Consider the following 19,606-nt stretch of genomic DNA (forward strand, 5'->3'; position numbering starts at 1 on the left):
AAAGTGTATATTCATTTTTAATGGAAGTTGTGAGTCATTCATACTGAATTATTGGGGTCCATATTCACACTAATGGTCTGGGGATTGCTAATAGTGAGGCTTTGCTGCCCAGTTCCGCGTTTATCCATACTCCATGTATTAAGGTTGTAGGGAGCCGATAGATTGTATGTAAACAAATATAAAATAATACAAAATAAAACAAAACAAATGCAATAAATAGGAAATAAATAAATACAAACTAGCAGATTGTAAACATCAGAGGGCAGCAGCGAGGCTCGGGAATGCTCACATGCAGAAGGATCAGCATTCACACAATGTGGAGACAAAGAATAGAGTGTGAGCTCTGCGGTCCACTGACTGAGGCCAGGATTGTAATCTACATACTACGCTGCAGAATAAGTCAGCGCTATATGTGTAAAGAGCAAACATCACACTTTATGATCGTACATTACATCTGCTGCTTTCTCCTTATTGTACTCTATATTCAGGGATTAGGTGGCAGAATTGCTCCAATCTTCTGTTTCCCGTCATCTGTCCTTTATATCAGGACAATAATGTCGCACAGAACCGCTACATTCTTCCATCACATCGCGGCTCGGCCACCAGTCATAAAGCAGATGGAGTAAAAACGACCTTTACTAAAAGAAGCAGCTGCCATGTTTAATGCCCCCATAATTCGAAGAGGAGAAAATATCCACACAAAAAAATTGTAACAGTTACTAAGTCTGCCACAAAGCTGTATTTTAAAGGGGCAGTGTACCTCATATCAAATATTGATACTAACACAATCAAGGAACTGTCCCTCTATGCAACAATGTATCATTATGATATTATACAAAGCTGTAGGAACCCTTCCCTGGACGCTGCAGTGGTGGCTATTACCAGGGGTGTAATGGTGGGTGCAGGCGATGCAGAAAAGCTTAGGGGGCCTAAGGGTCCATCTGGCACATTGGAGAAAACCAGTACTATTAAACCAATAATAGCTGGATCCACACTGCAGATTTATAGGGATCCACAAGGTTCAAGTAACCGTCCATTAACTGTTGTCATCCCGCATCTGTTAGGCTAGTTTCACACTTGCGTTTTTTTCCTTCAGTCGCAATCCGCCGTTTTGGAAAACAGCGGAATCCATTAATGGATTCCGCTGCTTCCCATAGACTTGTATGGACGACGGATTGCGACAGAAGTACCTGCGTTGCTTCCACTGGTCGACGCTGCGTTGCTTCCGCCGGGCGGAAGGAACGCAGCATGTAACGTTTTTTGAGCGGCGGAAATCTTTATTTTTTCACTGCGCATGCTTTTTTTTTTTTTTTTTTAATCACAAACTTTATTTTGTCTCTCGGTGGCCAAACAATCAGCTGAGCGCCCGGCAGCCGACTTTTGAGAGCGCTCATCTGATCGCTCAGCGGCCGGCTTTTGAGAGCGCTCAGCTGATCGCCCAGCGGCCGGCTTTTGAGAGCGCTCATCTGATCGCCCAGCGGCCGGCTTTTAAGAGCGCTCAGCTGATCGCCCAGCGGCCGGCTTTTGAGAGCGCTCAGCTGATCACCCAGCGGCCGGCTTTTGAGAGCGCTCAGCTGATCGCCCAGCGGCCGGCTTTTGAGAGCGCTCATCTGATCGCCCAGCGGCCGGCTTTTGAGAGCGCTCAGCTGATCGCCCAGCGGCCGGCTTTTGAAAGTGCTCAGCTGATCGCACGGCTTTTGAGAGCGTTCAGCTGATCGCCGGGCTTTTGAGAGCGCTCAGCTGATCGCCCTGCAGCCGGGTGATCAGCTGATCGTTCACAATAGTCTGCCGCCAGTAAAACTGTAAAAAAAGCAGATTTCGTTGTTTTGTACGATCCGTTGCATCCGTTGTGCCACTATATGCAACGCATCCGTTGCATCCGTCACACAACGCAATGCAACGTATGCCATTCAACGCAAGTGTGAAACTAGCCTTAAGGCTACTTTACACGCTGCGATATCGGTCCCGATATCGCTAGTGTGGGTACCCGCCCCCATCTGTTGTGCGACACGGGCAAATCGCTGCCCGTGCCGCACAACATCGCACAGACCCGTCACACATACTTACCTGCCCGGCGACGTCGCTGTGACCGGCGAACCGCCTCCTTTCTAAGGGGGCGGTCCGTGCGGCGTCACAGCAATGTCACTGAGCGGCCGCCCAATAGAAGCGGAGGGGCGGAGATGAGTGGCCGGAACATCCCGCCCACCTCCTTCCTTCCTCATAGCGGCCGGGAGGCAGGTAAGGAGAGGTTCCTCGTTCCTGCGGTGTCACACTGAGCGATGTGTGCTGCCGCAGGAGCGACGAACTACATCGTTACTGCTGCAGTAACGATAATCGAGAATGGACCCCCATGTCACCGATGAGCGATTTTGCATGTTTTTGCAACGTTGCAAAATCGCTCATCGGTGTCACACGCAGCAACATCGCTAATGCGGCCGGATGTGCGTCACAAATTCCGTGACCCCAACGACTCCGCATTAGCGATGTCGCAGCGTGTAAAGCCCCCTTTAGCCCCAAATTGAGCCAAAATGAAATGGGTGAATGGAATATTGAGGTTGACTGGTGGGATTGGCTTCTGGTTGTTGCTTTAGTTTGGGGTGTAAATGCCTCTATAGCCATGATTGGTAACACCTGTCGCTTCCTCCACTCTGTGACTCCATTTCCTTGTTGCATACATTGTATCTTCTTTATCTGGTTATTGCTTTAGTTTGGGGTGTAAATGCCTCTATAGCCATGATTGGTAACACCTGTCGCTTCCTCCACTCTGTGACTCCATTTTCTTGTTGCATACATTGTATCTTCTTTATCTGGTGATTGCTTTAGTTTGGGGTGTAAATGCCCCTATAGCCATGATTGGTAACACCTGTCGCTTCCTCCACTCTGTGACTCCATTTCCTTGTTGGATACATTGTATCTTCTTTATCTGGTTGTTGCTTTAGTTTGGGGTGTAAATGCCCCTATAGCCATGATTGGTAACACCTGCAGCTTCCTCCACTCTGTGACTCCATTTTCTTGTTGCATACATTGTATCTTCTTTATCTGGTGATTGCTTTAGTTTGGGGTGTAAATGCCCCTATAGCCATGATTGGTAACACCTGTCGCTTCCTCCACTCTGTGACTCCATTTCCTTGTTGGATACATTGTATCTTCTTTATCTGGTGATTGCTTTAGTTTGGGGTGTAAATGCCCCTATAGCCATGATTGGTAACACCTGTCGCTTCCTCCACTCTGTGACTCCATTTCCTTGTTGGATACATTGTATCTTCTTTATCTGGTGATTGCTTTAGTTTGGGGTGTAAATGCCCCTATAGCCATGATTGGTAACACCTGTCGCTTCCTCCACTCTGTGACTCCATTTCCTTGTTGGATACATTGTATCTTCTTTATCTGGTGATTGCTTTAGTTTGGGGTGTAAATGCCCCTATAGCCATGATTGGTAACACCTGTCGCTTCTTCCACTCTGTGACTCCATTTTCTTGTTGGATACATTGTATCTTCTTTATCTGGTGATTGCTTTAGTTTGGGGTGTAAATGCCCCTATAGCCATGATTGGTAACACCTGCAGCTTCCTCCACTCTGTGACTCCATTTCCTTGCTGGATACATTGTATCTTCTTTCTCTGGTGATTGCTTTAGTTTGGGGTGTAAATGCCCCTATAGCCATGATTGGTAACACCTGTAGCTTCCTCCACTCTGTGACTCCATTTTCTTGTTGGATACATTGTATCTTCTTTATCTGGTTACTGCTTTAGTTTGGGGTGTAAATGCCCCTATAGCCATGATTGGTAACACCTGCAGCTTCCTCCACTCTGTGACTCCATTTTCTTGCTGGATACATTGTATCTTCTTTATCTGGTGATTGCTTTAGTTTGGGGTGTAAATGCCCCTATAGCCATGATTGGTAACACCTGCAGCTTCCTCCACTCTGTGACTCCATTTTCTTGCTGGATACATTGTATCTTCTTTATCTGGTGATTGCTTTAGTTTGGGGTGTAAATGCCCCTATAGCCATGATTGGTAACACCTGTCGCTTCTTCCACTCTGTGACTCCATTTCCTTGTTGCATACATTGTATCTTCTTTATCTGGTTATTGCTTTAGTTTGGGGTGTAAATGCCCCTATAGCCATGATTGGTAACACCTGTCGCTTCCTCCACTCTGTGACTCCATTTTCTTGTTGGATACATTGTATCTTCTTTATCTGGTTACTGCTTTAGTTTGGGGTGTAAATGCCTCTATAGCCATGATTGGTAACACCTGCAGCTTCCTCCACTCTGTGACTCCATTTCCTTGTTGGATACATTGTATCTTCTTTATCTGGTTGTTGCTTTAGTTTAGGGTGTAAATGCCCCTATAGCCATGATTGGTAACACCTGCAGCTTCCTCCACTCTGTGACTCCATTTCCTTGTTGGATACATTGTATCTTCTTTATCTGGTTGTTGCTTTAGTTTGGGGTGTAAATGCCCCTATAGCCATGATTGGTAACACCTGTCGCCTCCTCCACTCTGTGACTCCATTTCCTTGCTGGATACATTGTATCTTCTTTATCTGGTTGTTCCTTTAGTTTGGGGTGTAAATGCCCCTATAGCCATGATTGGTAACACCTGCAGCTTCCTCCACTCTGTGACTCCATTTCCTTGTTGGATACATTGTATCTTCTTTATCTGGTGACTGCTTTAGTTTGGGGTGTAAATACCCCTATAGCCATGATTGGTAACACCTGTCGCTTCCTCCACTCTGTGACTCCATTTCCTTGTTGGATACATTGTATCTTCTTTATCTGGTTATTGCTTTAGTTTGGGGTGTAAATGCCCCTATAGCCATGATTGGTAGCACCTGTCGCTTCCTCCACTCTGTGACTCCATTTCCTTGCTGGATACATTGTATCTTCTTTATCTGGTGATTGCTTTAGTTTGGGGTGTAAATGCCCCTATAGCCATGATTGGTAACACCTGCAGCTTCCTCCACTCTGTGACTCCATTTCCTTGCTGGATACATTGTATCTTCTTTATCTGGTTGTTGCTTTAGTTTGGGGTGTAAATACCCCTATAGCCATGATTGGTAACACCTGCAGCTTCTTCCACTCTGTGACTCCATTTCCTTGTTGGATACATTGTATCTTCTTTATGTGGTTGTTGCTTTAGTTTGGGGTGTAAATGCCCCTATAGCCATGATTGGTAACACCTGTAGCTTCCTCCACTCTGTGACTCCATTTCCTTGTTGGATACATTGTATCTTCTTTATCTGGTGATTGCTTTAGTTTGGGGTGTAAATGCCCCTATAGCCATGATTGGTAACACCTGCAGCTTCCTCCACTCTGTGACTCCATTTCCTTGTTGGATACATTGTATTTTCTTTATCTGGTGATTGCTTTAGTTTGGGGTGTAAATGCCCCTATAGCCATGATTGGTAACACCTGCAGCTTCCTCCACTCTGTGACTCCATTTCCTTGCTGGATACATTGTATCTTCTTTATCTGGTGATTGCTTTAGTTTGGGGTGTAAATGCCCCTATAGCCATGATTGGTAACACCTGTCGCTTCCTCCACTCTGTGACTCCATTTCCTTGTTGGATACATTGTATCTTCTTTATCTGGTTGTTGCTTTAGTTTGGGGTGTAAATGCCCCTATAGCCATGATTGGTAACACCTGTCGCCTCCTCCACTCTGTGACTCCATTTCCTTGTTGGATACATTGTATCTTCTTTATCTGGTTGTTGCTTTAGTTTGGGGTGTAAATGCCCCTATAGCCATGATTGGTAACACCTGTCGCCTCCTCCACTCTGTGACTCCATTTCCTTGTTGGATATATTGTATCTTCTTTATCTGGTGATTGCTTTAGTTTGGGGTGTAAATGCCCCTATAGCCATGATTGGTAACACCTGTCGCCTCCTCCACTCTGTGACTCCATTTCCTTGTTGGATATATTGTATCTTCTTTATCTGGTGATTGCTTTAGTTTGGGGTGTAAATGCCCCTATAGCCATGATTGGTAACACCTGTCGCCTCCTCCACTCTGTGACTCCATTTCCTTGTTGGATACATTGTATCTTCTTTATCTGGTTGTTGCTTTAGTTTGGGGTGTAAATGCCCCTATAGCCATGATTGGTAACACCTGTCGCCTCCTCCACTCTGTGACTCCATTTCCTTGTTGGATATATTGTATCTTCTTTATCTGGTGATTGCTTTAGTTTGGGGTGTAAATGCCCCTATAGCCATGATTGGTAACACCTGTCGCCTCCTCCACTCTGTGACTCCATTTCCTTGTTGGATATATTGTATCTTCTTTATCTGGTGATTGCTTTAGTTTGGGGTGTAAATGCCCCTATAGCCATGATTGGTAACACCTGCAGCTTCCTCCACTCTGTGACTCCATTTCCTTGTTGGATACATTGTATCTTCTTTATCTGGTGATTGCTTTAGTTTGGGGTGTAAATACCCCTATAGCCATGATTGGTAACACCTGCAGCTTCCTCCACTCTGTGACTCCATTTCCTTGTTGGATACATTGTATCTTCTTTATCTGGTTGTTGCTTTAGTTTGGGGTGTAAATGCCCCTATAGCCATGATTGGTAACACCTGCAGCTTCCTCCACTCTGTGACTCCATTTCCTTGTTGGATACATTGTATCTTCTTTATCTGGTGATTGCTTTAGTTTGGGGTGTAAATGCCCCTATAGCCATGATTGGTAACACCTGTCGCTTCCTCCACTCTGTGACTCCATTTCCTTGTTGGATACATTGTATCTTCTTTATCTGGTGATTGTTTTCTTAGTTCAGATCTTGGGTTTCTTGAGATGTCTTCCTCCTTTTCTTCTGTTTCGGGCCCTGAGTTTTCTCTCTTTGTTTCTTTGTGACATTGGAGCCCTTCGCTATTTTTCTTCCCATGATCCCACATGTTCTTGGTAACAGCGTTCTCATTTCTGGCCAGCATGCTTTTGGAAAATTAACATGGCTGCCATCCAAGATGCAACTCCTCCGGGCCGGCAGGAAGCCGCTGTGTTATCAGAGCCTGGCGTGGCCGCCTGCCATTGGACCCGCGCCATTTTTTGTTTTGCTTTCAAGTTGCCAACACATAAAATGTTAAATATCTGCGGAATTGAGGGATTACTCAATCTCGGGGTTGAGATGGACTTCCCTGTTGTCAGAATTCAATTATGCGATTGGCTATAATTAAAGAATCAAGATTCTCGTAAACAGGGGGCGAATATTCCCATGACTATTTACTACACGTCCAGGGATTACTACAAATCCCAGATTATTGGAGCTGTGGAGCGGACAGCATTGGCGGTATGAATGGAGCATTTCCTCACCGCAGATGCCAGCGATCGCCGCCATATTACTGTTCTGTCTGGTCACTTCCTATAACATGTGAGATTATCAGTATTTCCGGGCCATCAGGTGCCGAACTATGAGAAGATTGAGTGAAATCCTGAGAATGATTTTATTACACACCAGGTTAGGCTACGTTAGGCTACTTTCACACATCAGTTTTTTGCAATCAGGCCAATCCGGTTTGTGCCTGATGCAACGGATCCGTCTCAGATTGTGTAAAAACTGATGCGACGTATCCGGTAAAAAAACGGATCCGTTTTTTTTTCGCATCATCACCGCACATGCAGGCACTCCCGCACGCATCATCATCGCACACGCCCCGGCACTACCTCAGTGACGTCACCGCTGACAGCGCAACTCCCTTCAGTTGCTGCGTGGAGCTCCCAGGTGCGGCGGTGTTCTACGGCCGCTCCTGTCAGCTTCATGTAGCAGAGCTGATAGCGTCGCGGGACCTCTGTGGATTACGCCAGACCTGGAGGGGTGTTTGGGGATTTTAATAAAATGGTGAAATAGGGTGTTTTTTTGTCTTTTATTCCAAATAAAGTATTTTTGGGTGTATGTGTTTATTTACTTTCACTTACAGGTTAATCATGGGGGGTGTCTCATAGACGCCTGCCATGATTAACCCCGTATTACCCCGATTGCCACCGCACCAGGGCAATTCGGGATGAGCCGGGTAGAGTCCCGGGACTGTCGCATCTAATGGATGTGGCAATTCCGGGCGGCTGCTGGCTGATATTGTTAGGCTGGGGGGCTCCCCATAATGTGGGGCTCCCCATCCTGAGAATACCAGCGTTCAGCCGTGTGGCTTTATCGTGGCTGGTATCAAAATTGGGGGGGACCGCACACCTGTTTTTTTTTAAATTATTTATTTATTTAATTTACTGCAAGATATAGACCCGCCCGCTGGCAGATGTGATTGGTTGCAGTGAGACAGCTGTCACTCAGCGTGGGGGCGTGTCTGACTGCAACCAATCATAAGCACCGGTGGGCGGGGAAAGCAGGGAATACGGGATTGAATAATGGGCGGCCGGCATTTTTAAATCAGGAGAAGCCGCCAGAGTAGTGTGACAGCCGTGCAGCGCCGCACCAGTGAGTGGGTGAGAGTGAGTGAATGAGTCAGTGAGTGAGAGAGTTTGAGAGAGAGTGAGTGAGAGAGTGAGTGATTGATTGATTTTCTGACAAGCAATGAATTTATATCACTTCTGGGCATGCTCAGAAGTAAAAACTGGAACCGGTACATGCATCTGGCGTTTGAAGCATGCCACCATATCCGGAGCGCATAGACTTTCATTATGCACCATGCCGCACCTGGTGCTATGCAGTTTTTTGCCGCTGGCAAAAAAGGTTCCTCTCTGCGTCCTGTGCGGCCGCCGGAGTGACTATTTTTGCCGCATCCGGCAAAAACTGGATCAAACGCAAGTACATGCGGCACAATCCGGCGCTAATAAAAGTCTATGAGGAAAAACCACACCTGGCGGCAAAAAAAACGGATGCGTTTTTCTCGCAAAGCGCCAGATTGTGCCATACAGCAAAAACCTGATGTGTGAAGGCAGCCTTAGCGGTATTTTCAGACTGATACTTCACGTGCCGCATCAATGGGATATCAGGTAGTGCAGACCTTTGTAATTACGGTGGATGCATGGCAGATAATCAGGGTGTTCACACGATCGGGTGCCGTCCTAATGAACGTTTACTGATATATCAATACTAAAAGCTAATAAAAAGCAAATGATGGACACAAGAGCAGGTGCAGCAGAGCTTACAATCTAATCATCTCTGCTCACCGCCGCGCACAGCATCACATAAGTCTCCGCAATAAGAGCCCGGCAGAGGTTACAGACCTGCTAATACCGGGATGTATTTTCTCTTTAGAGCAGACTTATCAGGTGCTGTCTGCGCACCGCAGCCATGACCGCCGTATTGTCCTAAGGATTAACCGGCTCCACCGTCCTGCTTCATCTCAAGCCCAAAAAAGCTCCGAGTTCATCTTGTTATCCGTAAGCCTGATAATCTCTCCTGGATCTCTGAGCTGCTCTCCTTGTTATCGATGAACCATCTTTACCAGGGCTTATTACAATTATGTGTTATATGTGATTATTCTCATTACATTGCATGCTATTACCATGAGGACAGGGAGCATGAAGCTAAGGAAAGCCTCTTACAGAGCAAGTCATCAGAAAATATCAGAACGCCTCGCAACGCCGGAGTCTACAACACATTCTGCACATCTGAGTGGACACATGCTCCCTTATACTGATCCTGAGTTACCTCCTGTATTATACTCCAGAGCTGCACTCACTATTCTGCTGGTGCAGTCATTGTGTACATACATTACATTACTGATCCTGGGTGATCTCCTGTATTATCCTCCAGAGCTGCAATCACTATTCTGCTGGTGCAGTCACTGTGTACATACATTACATTACTGATCCTGGGTGATCTCCTGTATTATCCTCCAGAGCTGCAATCACTATTCTGCTGGTGCAGTCACTGTGTACATACATTACATTACTGATCCTGAGTTACCTCCTGTATTATACTCCAGAGCTGCACTCACTATTCTACTGCTCCTGTATTATCCTCCAGAGCTGCACTCACTATTCTGCTAGTGCAGTCACTGTGTACATACATTACATTACTGATTATGAGTTACCTCCTGCATTATCCTCCAGAGCTGCACTCATTATTCTGCTGGTCCTGTATTATCCTCCAGAGCTGCACTCATTATTCTGCTGGTCCTGTATTATCCTCCAGAGCTGCACTCATTATTCTGCTGGTCCTGTATTATACTCCAGAGCTGCACTCACTATTCTGCTGCTCCTGTATTATCCTCCAGAGCTGCACTCACTATTCTGCAGGTGGAGGTGCTGAGCATGTGTTGTTCTTCTTGTTTGGTGGGTATGATCTGCAGCTTGTTAGTCATTACATTTGCTCCTGTGTGCACAGAGTCGTCCGCCACTTAATCACATTAATGTCACTTTGTATCACTTTGTATCGGGGTCACACGGAGCTAATAAAAAACTTATTATAGGTGACAAGATGTGACAAGTGACAGGTGCTGAATATTCATGACCCAGCGACTTCAAAAGGAATGAGGTGGAACAGAAAACATTCTAGATTATTGGAGAAACATGGAAAGGAACAAATGTAGCAAAAGTTATCATGACACAAGGCACCTTGATAACTCGTTACTTCACGTAGGACATAAATTAAAGGGAACCTGTCAGGTTCAATGACGTATGGACCTGCACATGTATTGCTACCTGCAGGATGACAGCGTTACGAAGGTGCCCGGCCTCTGTACAGAAAGTGCGGTGTCAGGGAGAAAATGCACTTTATTTTCCCTGGAATTGGTGGCTTTCAGTTAAACAGGTGTGCCAGTGAAATCACAGTCACCACTCACAGCACAGAGCAGAGGATGTGCGCAGCACTGACTGACAGCCAGCTCTGTACTGATGTGCTGCCCTGCAAGCCATTAGTCGTGACGGGGCACGCTCACAGCTGACACTCACAGTATAGAGAGACATGATTGAAGCCGCATCAGCCCCACAATATGACTGACAGCCGGCTCTGTACTGATGCACTGCCCTGAGAGCTGTCAGTCAGTGCCGAGGCGCACTCACAGTTGACACTAACAGTATAGAGAGATATGAGTGAAGCTGCGTCGGCCCCCCAATATGACTGACAGCCAGCTCTATACTGATACGCTGCCCTGTGAGCTGTCAGTCAGTGACAGGGAGTGCTCACAGCTGACATTCACAATCTAGAGAGTCATGACTGAAGCCGCATCAGCACACCAATGACTGACAGCCGACTCTGTAATCATGTGCCGCTCTGCGAGCTGTCAGTCAGTGACGGGGCACGCTCACAGCTGACACAGGATAGAGAACCATGACTGAAACCACGTCGGTCCCCCAATATGACTGACAGCCAGCTCTGTACTGATGCACTGCCCTGTGAGCTGTCAGTCAGTGCCGAGGCACAATTACAGCTGACACTGACAGTAAAGAGAGCCATGAGTGAAGCCGCCTCGGCACACTAATATGACTGACAGCCGGCTGCCGCTACCTCTTTTTCCGGGCATAAGACGCTCCTGAGGACTGACAGTTTGGACCAGCGCCGGGCTTGTGCTGTCTCAGTATTTGAGGTAGCCATCGGGCCGGATTCAGAGTGGCACCTCCAGGCTCTAATGCACGCTCCTTGCCTAGTTGCCTAGGTAACCTGCCACTCTGAGGTGCAGGGTGGTCGGTAACCTTGGCAACAAGATGTATACAATTGAATTAAAAATTCCTCCTCTTGATGACGGACAGGATTTTTAATATGAGGTAAATTATAAATTTGTTTGTTATGACAATAACTGGAGATTTTTCCCCATTTAAGATGTTTCCACAACCCCTCAAAGTAACAACACTAAACCCAAACATTGCACCATGGAGTGCCGCGATCACAGTGTCACACATCTGCATATAATACATTAACGTGCCTGCGGTATACGATGCACAGTGTCACACATCTGCATATAATACATTAATGTGCCTGCGGTATACGATGCACAGTGTCACACATCCGCATATAATACATTAATGTGCCTGCGGTATACGATGCACAGTGTCACACATCTGCATATAATACATTAATGTGCCTGCGGTATACGATGCACAGTGTCACACATCTGCATATAATACATTAATGTGCCTGCGGTATATGATGCACAGTGTCACACATCTGCATATAATACATTAACGTGCCTGCGGTATACGATGCACAGTCACACATCTGCATATAATACATTAATGTGCCTGCGGTATACGATGCACAGTGTCACACATCTGCATATAATACATTAATGTGCCTGCGGTATACAATGCACAGTGTCACACATCTGCATATAATACATTAATGTGCCTGCGGTATATGATGCACAGTGTCACACATCTGCATATAATACATTAATGTGCCTGCGGTATACAATGCACAGTGTCACACATCTGCATATAATACATTAATGTGCCTGCGGTATACGATGCACAGTGTCACACATCTGCATATAATACATTAATGTGCCTGCGGTATACGATGCACAGTGTCACACATCTGCATATAATACATTAATGTGCCTGCGGTATACGATGCACAGTGTCACACATCTGCATATAATACATTAATGTGCCTGCGGTATACGATGCACAGTGTCACACATCTGCATATAATACATTAACGTGCCTGCGGTATACGATGCACAGTGTCACACATCTGCATATAATACATTAATGTGCCTGCGGTATATGATGCACAGTGTCACACATCTGCATATAATACATTAATGTGCCTGCGGTATACGATGCACAGTGTCACACATCTGCATATAATACATTAATGTGCCTGCGGTATACGATGCACAGTGTCACACATCTGCATATAATACATTAATGTGCCTGCGGTATACGATGCACAGGGTCACACATCTGCATATAATACATTAACGTGCCTGCGGTATACGATGCACAGTGTCACACATCTGCATATAATACATTAATGTGCCTGCGGTATACGATGCACAGTGTCACACGTCTGCATATAATACATTAACGTGCCTGCGGTATACGATGCACAGTGTCACACATCTGCATATAATACATTAATGTGCCTGCGGTATACGATGCACAGTGTCACATATCTGCATATAATACATTAATGTGCCTGCGGTATACGATGCACAGTGTCACACATCTGCATATAATACATTAATGTGCCTGCGGTATACAATGCACAGTGTCACACATCTGCATATAATACATTAATGTGCCTGCGGTATATGATGCACAGTGTCACACATCTGCATATAATACATTAATGTGCCTGCGGTATACGATGCACAGTGTCACACGTCTGCATATAATACATTAACGTGCCTGCGGTATACGATGCACAGTGTCACACATCTGCATATAATACATTAATGTGCCTGCGGTATACGATGCACAGTGTCACACATCTGCATATAATACATTAATGTGCCTGCGGTATACGATGCACAGTGTCACACATCTGCATATAATACATTAATGTGCCTGCGGTATACAATGCACAGTGTCACACATCTGCATATAATACATTAATGTGCCTGCGGTATATGATGCACAGTGTCACACATCTGCATATAATACATTAATGTGCCTGCGGTATACGATGCACAGGGTCACACATCTGCATATAATACATTAATGTGCCTGCGGTATACGATGCACAGTGTCACACATCTGCATATAATACATTAATGTGCCTGCGGTATACGATGCACAGTGTCACACATCTGCATATAATACATTAATGTGCCTGCGGTATACGATGCACAGTGTCACACATCTGCATATAATACATTAATGTGCCTGCGGTATACGATGCACAGTGTCACACATCTGCATATAATACATTAATGTGCCTGCGGTATACGATGCACAGTGTCACACATCTGCATATAATACATTAATGTGCCTGCGGTATATGATGCACAGTGTCACACATCTGCATATAATACATTAATGTGCCTGCGGTATACGATGCACAGGGTCACACATCTGCATATAATACATTAACGTGCCTGCGGTATACGATGCACTGAAAAACCTCATGATAAGTTATGGGGAAACAGATTAAGGCCCCTTGACACGCACGTGCCTCCGTTACGTGTTAGGTCCGTTCCTGCACGTACCGGAGACACAAGCACACGTACTCCAATGTTAATCAATGAACTGAGTTACACGTTCGTTTTTCCATACGGAGCGTGTGTCCGTGTGCATGATACGTTTGTGCGTAAAACACGGAAGCATGTCCGTTTTTCTCACGGAACATGCACACACGCACCCATTAAACTCAATGGGTCCGTGAGCACACGTACGTGACACGGATGCATCTCCGTATGGTCCGTGTCCGTTTTTTTGCAAATATGGCAATGATTGTATCATTTTGGAACAGGTGCATGTGATTAGAAAAGGTCCCTTGGAAATCTCATTTATCTTGCAGGACACAGTGAGGGTGAGTGAATTGAACACGCCAGCAACATATTATCCCATTCATTACATGACTTTTTCCAGCTACACGTACTAGCAAAACGGATGTCATACGGATTACATACGGACTACAAACACGGACACACGCACATCTCATACGGACATACGGATGACACATGCATCACACACAAAGGCAGAAAACGGACGTTAAAAACAAAACACGGACATGAAATACAAAACGCATAACAAGTATGTGATTTACACGCACGTGTGAAGGGGGCCTAAGGCGTTTGTGCTTTTTTTTATACGTACCAGAATCACTGACATACGCAGACACATTATAATTAATGGGTCTGCTCACACATCAGTGATTTTTCACTGAACATGTCTCCGTGCGGCGTACCCGCGTGTCCGTGATTCTGCACGGAGGCAAGTCAGTTTTTTTCTGGCATCACTGATGACCCATGGACCACACTATGGTGTGATCCGTGTGTGATTAGTGAAACACGTACAAGAAAATCACGGACATATTAAATATTAAATATTTTCAACTTACCTTGCCTGCGATTCGCTGTGCAGCCTCCGCTCTCAGCAGCTCCTGCCTGGCTCATGAATATTCATGAGAGCAGGAAAACCTGACCAGGAAGTAGCTGCAGAGAGCGGTGGGCGGACGCTGCAGAGCCGAGGAGTTCAGCACCATGGAAAGCAGGAACGAAGGCAGGTGAGTAATGTCCATATGCAATCACGGATCACGGAACCCGGAGGGACATGTGCGTGTTTTACACGTCAGTGAAGAACATCAGTGTTTTTCACTGACATGTGAAACGAGCCTAAAGCGGAGGGGCAAAGTGTGAGGAGAGTGAAGGGCTCCAGCCGCCAGTCGTGTGCCTATTGCCCCTGCACCAGCCCCGGACTGTGCGACTTTCCCTCACACACGTTTAACCATTCCCGCTTGGCCTCCGCTGACACGTTCTCTGTGAAGCTGAACGCTCCTGTGATAATAAAACCGCGCGACGCAGCGAGGATCCGCTGATTGGCGCTGCCTGATTGACAGGATAACTGCAGCTGACACTTTCTTTGATGTGTCACACTTTATAAACACTTCTATTTGCAGCCATGCAGAAATCCATCTGCGCTCCACGGAGAATGAATCCGATTCCAATACAATCTATCAGTCCAGAAGAACAAAGCAACATCATGTCCGTATCTGTGCCGTACCGGCCTGGAGCACCCGGGGCCACAGGAGGGATCCATCCCACGGGGCCCCCCTAGTGCTCCTCTACAGAGGATCCATCCCACGGGACCCCCCTAGTGCTCCTCTACAGAGGATCTATCCCACACACACCCCCACTGCTCCTGTACAGAGGATCCATCTCACGGCCCCTTCCCCCCATAGCTCCTCTACAGAGGATGCATCCCACGGGGCTCCCCCACTGCTCCTCTACAGAGGATCGATCCCACGAGACCCCAATACTGCTCCTCTCCAAAAGATCCATCCCACGGGGCCCCCCACTGCTCCTCTACAGAGGATCCATCCCACGAGGCCCCATTACTGCTCCTCTACAGAGGATGCATCCCACGGGGCTCCCCCACTGCTCCTCTACAGAGGATCCATCCCACAAGGCCCCACACTGCTCCTCTACAGAGGATCCATCCCACAAGGCCCCACACTGCTCCTCTACAGAGGATCGATCCCACGAGACCCCAATACTGCTCCTCTACAGAAGATCCATCCCACAGGGCCCCCCACTGCTCCTCTACAGAGAATCCATCCCATGGGGCCCCCCACTGCTCCTCTACAGAGGATCCATCCCACGAGGCCCCATTACTGCTCCTCTACAGAGGATCCATCCCACAGGGCCCCCCACTGCTCCTCTACAGAGGATCTATCCCACAGGGCCCCCCAGTGCTCCTCTACAGAGGATCTATCCCACAGGGCCCCCCAGTGCTCCTCTACAGAGGATCCATCACACAGGGCCCCCCACTGCTCCTCTACAGAGAATCCATCCCACGGGGCCCCCCACTGCAAGAACATTCCCCAAATAGGAGCTCGGCCAAACATTCTCCTCCTATGTGTCACCAACACTATGTGTTGGAAATGTTCTTATTTAAAGGGGACTTTAAATTTAGGGTCTTCCTCCCAAGATTAATATTATGGAAGGATTATTGACAAATTCCATTGAAGTCACTGGATGCCATTTGCTTTCCAGTTTGCGCCATGAACTTGTTCTCGGAGACACAGAAAGAAGAGGCCCCTGTGCAGAACAGTATGGACCTGTGCAGCTCAGAAGCTCATCATAATGCACAATGGAGATGGCAGTGGCCCCCTGACTTCTTGGACCCCTGGCCTCTTGGAGCCGTAACCACCTGGCCCTGTGACCTCTTGGACACCTGAACTCTTGGCCTCTTGCACCCCTAACCTCTTGGATTCCTGACCTCTTGGACCCCTAACCTCTTGGACCCCTGATCTCCTGGACCCCTGATCTCCTGGACCCCTGATCTCTTGGTCCACTGACCTCTTGGCCCACTGACTTTTTGGACTGCTGGCCTCTTAGACCCCTGGTCTCTTGGACACCTGATCTCCTGCACCCCTGACCTCTTGGCCCCCTAGCCTCTTGGACCCCTTACCTCTTGGCCCACTGACCTCTTGGACCCCTGGCCTTTCCGGCTGCACAGGATGCACTGATGGTCCCTGCTCCCATCTCTGTTAGGGGACTAAGCATTTACCTGAGATAAGCGTGATAATTTTAGCTCCCCAAAATACATGAAATATCAGTTGCTCTCAAGGTAAATAATTATTTGTCCTTCAGGGATCCATTTCATCATGGAAACCGAGGCCTATGAGTGCCCATTGACTTCAATAGACTTTGGCAGTCTTTCCCTAGAATGAAAAGTGGTCTCCAAAGAAGAAACCCCATGTATCAGTGCCATATGGCCTATATAAGGTTTCACCCAAAAAATAGAGATATGTGCAAGTCGCCTCCTCGATGGAGATACTTCCCTATTGGAATGATTCCTTTAGGAAATATCATTGGCCTTCGATGCATGAAACCAAAAAATCCCCATTGATATCACCGATCATCCAAAGATGTGAAAGGTGACCGGCTGCAAACTGTGGAGGAATCGGGCGGTCGGGACCATAGTCATGGACCCATAATCCTGCTATAATCCTACCTCTCGCACAGACCCGCAGGATGATAACTCAAGTTCCCTTTTAGGCTCTAAATTCTAAACCCCCCAGAAATGATTCAATCCAGTCCCATTTCGGGGCTTCCAGGAAGAATTGCTAATGTCTGTGGAAATTCATTATATAGGTAGAGTAATGGGAAATGCGTTAAATGCGGCGCACAGACCTGATTGCATCACATTAAACAGGAGCAGAAGTGTTTAGGCGGCGGTTCTGCACCATCATCCATCTTCCACCCGTACAAAAATTACATTAGAGCTTTACAGTAGAAACACGTCCTCCCGGGAGGACAATCCAGATTAATTCTGACCAGGCGTGCACAAGCCGGGAGGACAGCCATTCCCACACCCCAATATTCCTATTGACCGTCTGATCACAGAAAGGTTTCATTCCGCTGCACCATGGACGTCACCGAGAATCACCAGCGAGCGGCTCCGTGTATCGGGTCAGTCCAGACTGGAGGTGTTAACACGAGGCATTCCTGTCTGCAGGTGACCTACTTATTCCCAGGAAGAAAATGATGGATGATGACACACGGTACAGTCACAAAGCAGCCGATAACGACAGCGCACGGTGATACTGTCTGTCACCGCTGATAAACGCGGGCCCGGCGCGCTAATCAGATGGCGGATGACGCTCAGTATCCAGGACACTTACAACTCCACGGATCTCCAGCACACATCCTATTTTTTAATTTATACTGAAAATATCACAACCAGCAGTTTGTTATTTTGTATCATTTTTATATATTATTTTTTCATTATTTTCAGTTCTTTTAGAATATATACATTTTATTTTTAGATTGATATTTATTTATATGTGTATTATCCACCTGTCTCAGGAAAGAGCCCATAGTGGTTATTTTACAAGTCTGCAGTCGCTGTACGTGTCGCTCTATGTGAGTGCAGACTTGTGAATCCTCACATCACGTGTAGTGAGGATTCTCCGGTGCCAGCGCCAGGAGCGGCAGTCACGGGACCACGAGTATTCAATTTGCAGACTTCCGGCCACATGCCAACTAGACTGTATCTGTCCTCGCAGACAGACTTGCAGTGAGTGAGGCCACACATGTCTAGTCGAGCCATGAATGGAAATCAGATACCTGTGGTTGCATAACCGATGCCGGCACTGGTGAATCCTGACAGTGTGCACGGGATGCGAGGATTCACAAGTCTGCACGCACATAGAGTGACACAGAGAGCAACAGTTGACACCACCAGAAAAATATTTCTTAAGCTACGTTCCCATGATGAGCTTCTGGTGATTTTTTTATTGTTACATTTTCAGAAACATTTCTGCACCAGATAGGCTAGGTTCACACCTCCGTCAATTTGTATCAGTCACAATCCACGGCTCTGGTAAACAACGGAATCCGTTTGGCGGATTCCGTTGTTCCCATATACTTGTATGAGCGGCGGATTGTGACTGATGATGCTGCGTTGCATCCTCCGCCCGACTGATCAGTCATGGAACGACTGACCGTCGTTCGGCAGGAACACAGCCTGTAACGTTTTTTAAGCAGCGCAATCCGTATGTTTTCACTGCGCATGCTCATCGGCGGCCAAACGATCAGCTGATCACCCAGCCACCAGCTATTGTGAGTGATCAGCTGATCACCCAGCCACCAGCTATTGTGAGCGATCAGCTGATCTCCCGTCCACCAGCTAATGAGAGCGATCAGCTGATCTCCCGTCCACCAGCTAATGAGAGCGATCAGCTGATCTCCCGGCCACCAGCTAATGAGAGCGATCAGCTGATCTCCCGGCCGCCGGCTAATGAGAGCGATCAGCTGATCTCCCGGCAGCCGGCTGCTGTGAGTGATCAGCTGATCTCCCAGCGGCCAGCTATTGTGAGTGATCAGCTGATCTCCCGGCCGCCGGCTTCTGTGAGCGATCAGCTGATCTCCCGGCGGCCAGCTATTGTGAGCGATCAGCTGATCTCCTGGCCGCCGCCTAATGAGAGCAATCAGCTGATCTCCCGGCCACCAGCTATTGTGAATGATCAGCTGATCTCCCGTTCACCGGCTATTGTGAGTGATCAGCTGATCTCCCGTCCACCGGCTATTGTGAGTGATCA

General features: G+C 47.1%; 1 protein-coding gene across 4 annotated transcripts in view; it reads right to left on the reverse strand.

Moving 5' to 3' along the window:
- The window catches only part of PCDH11X (protocadherin 11 X-linked), a 1,518,547-nt gene that overhangs the window by 1,248,454 nt on the left and 250,487 nt on the right, over positions 1-19,606 (reverse strand). The gene's annotated exons all lie outside the window — the stretch shown is intronic.

This window comes from Anomaloglossus baeobatrachus, chromosome 9, assembly GCF_048569485.1.
Source record: "Anomaloglossus baeobatrachus isolate aAnoBae1 chromosome 9, aAnoBae1.hap1, whole genome shotgun sequence".
In the NCBI taxonomy this organism is placed as follows: domain Eukaryota; kingdom Metazoa; phylum Chordata; class Amphibia; order Anura; family Aromobatidae; genus Anomaloglossus; species Anomaloglossus baeobatrachus.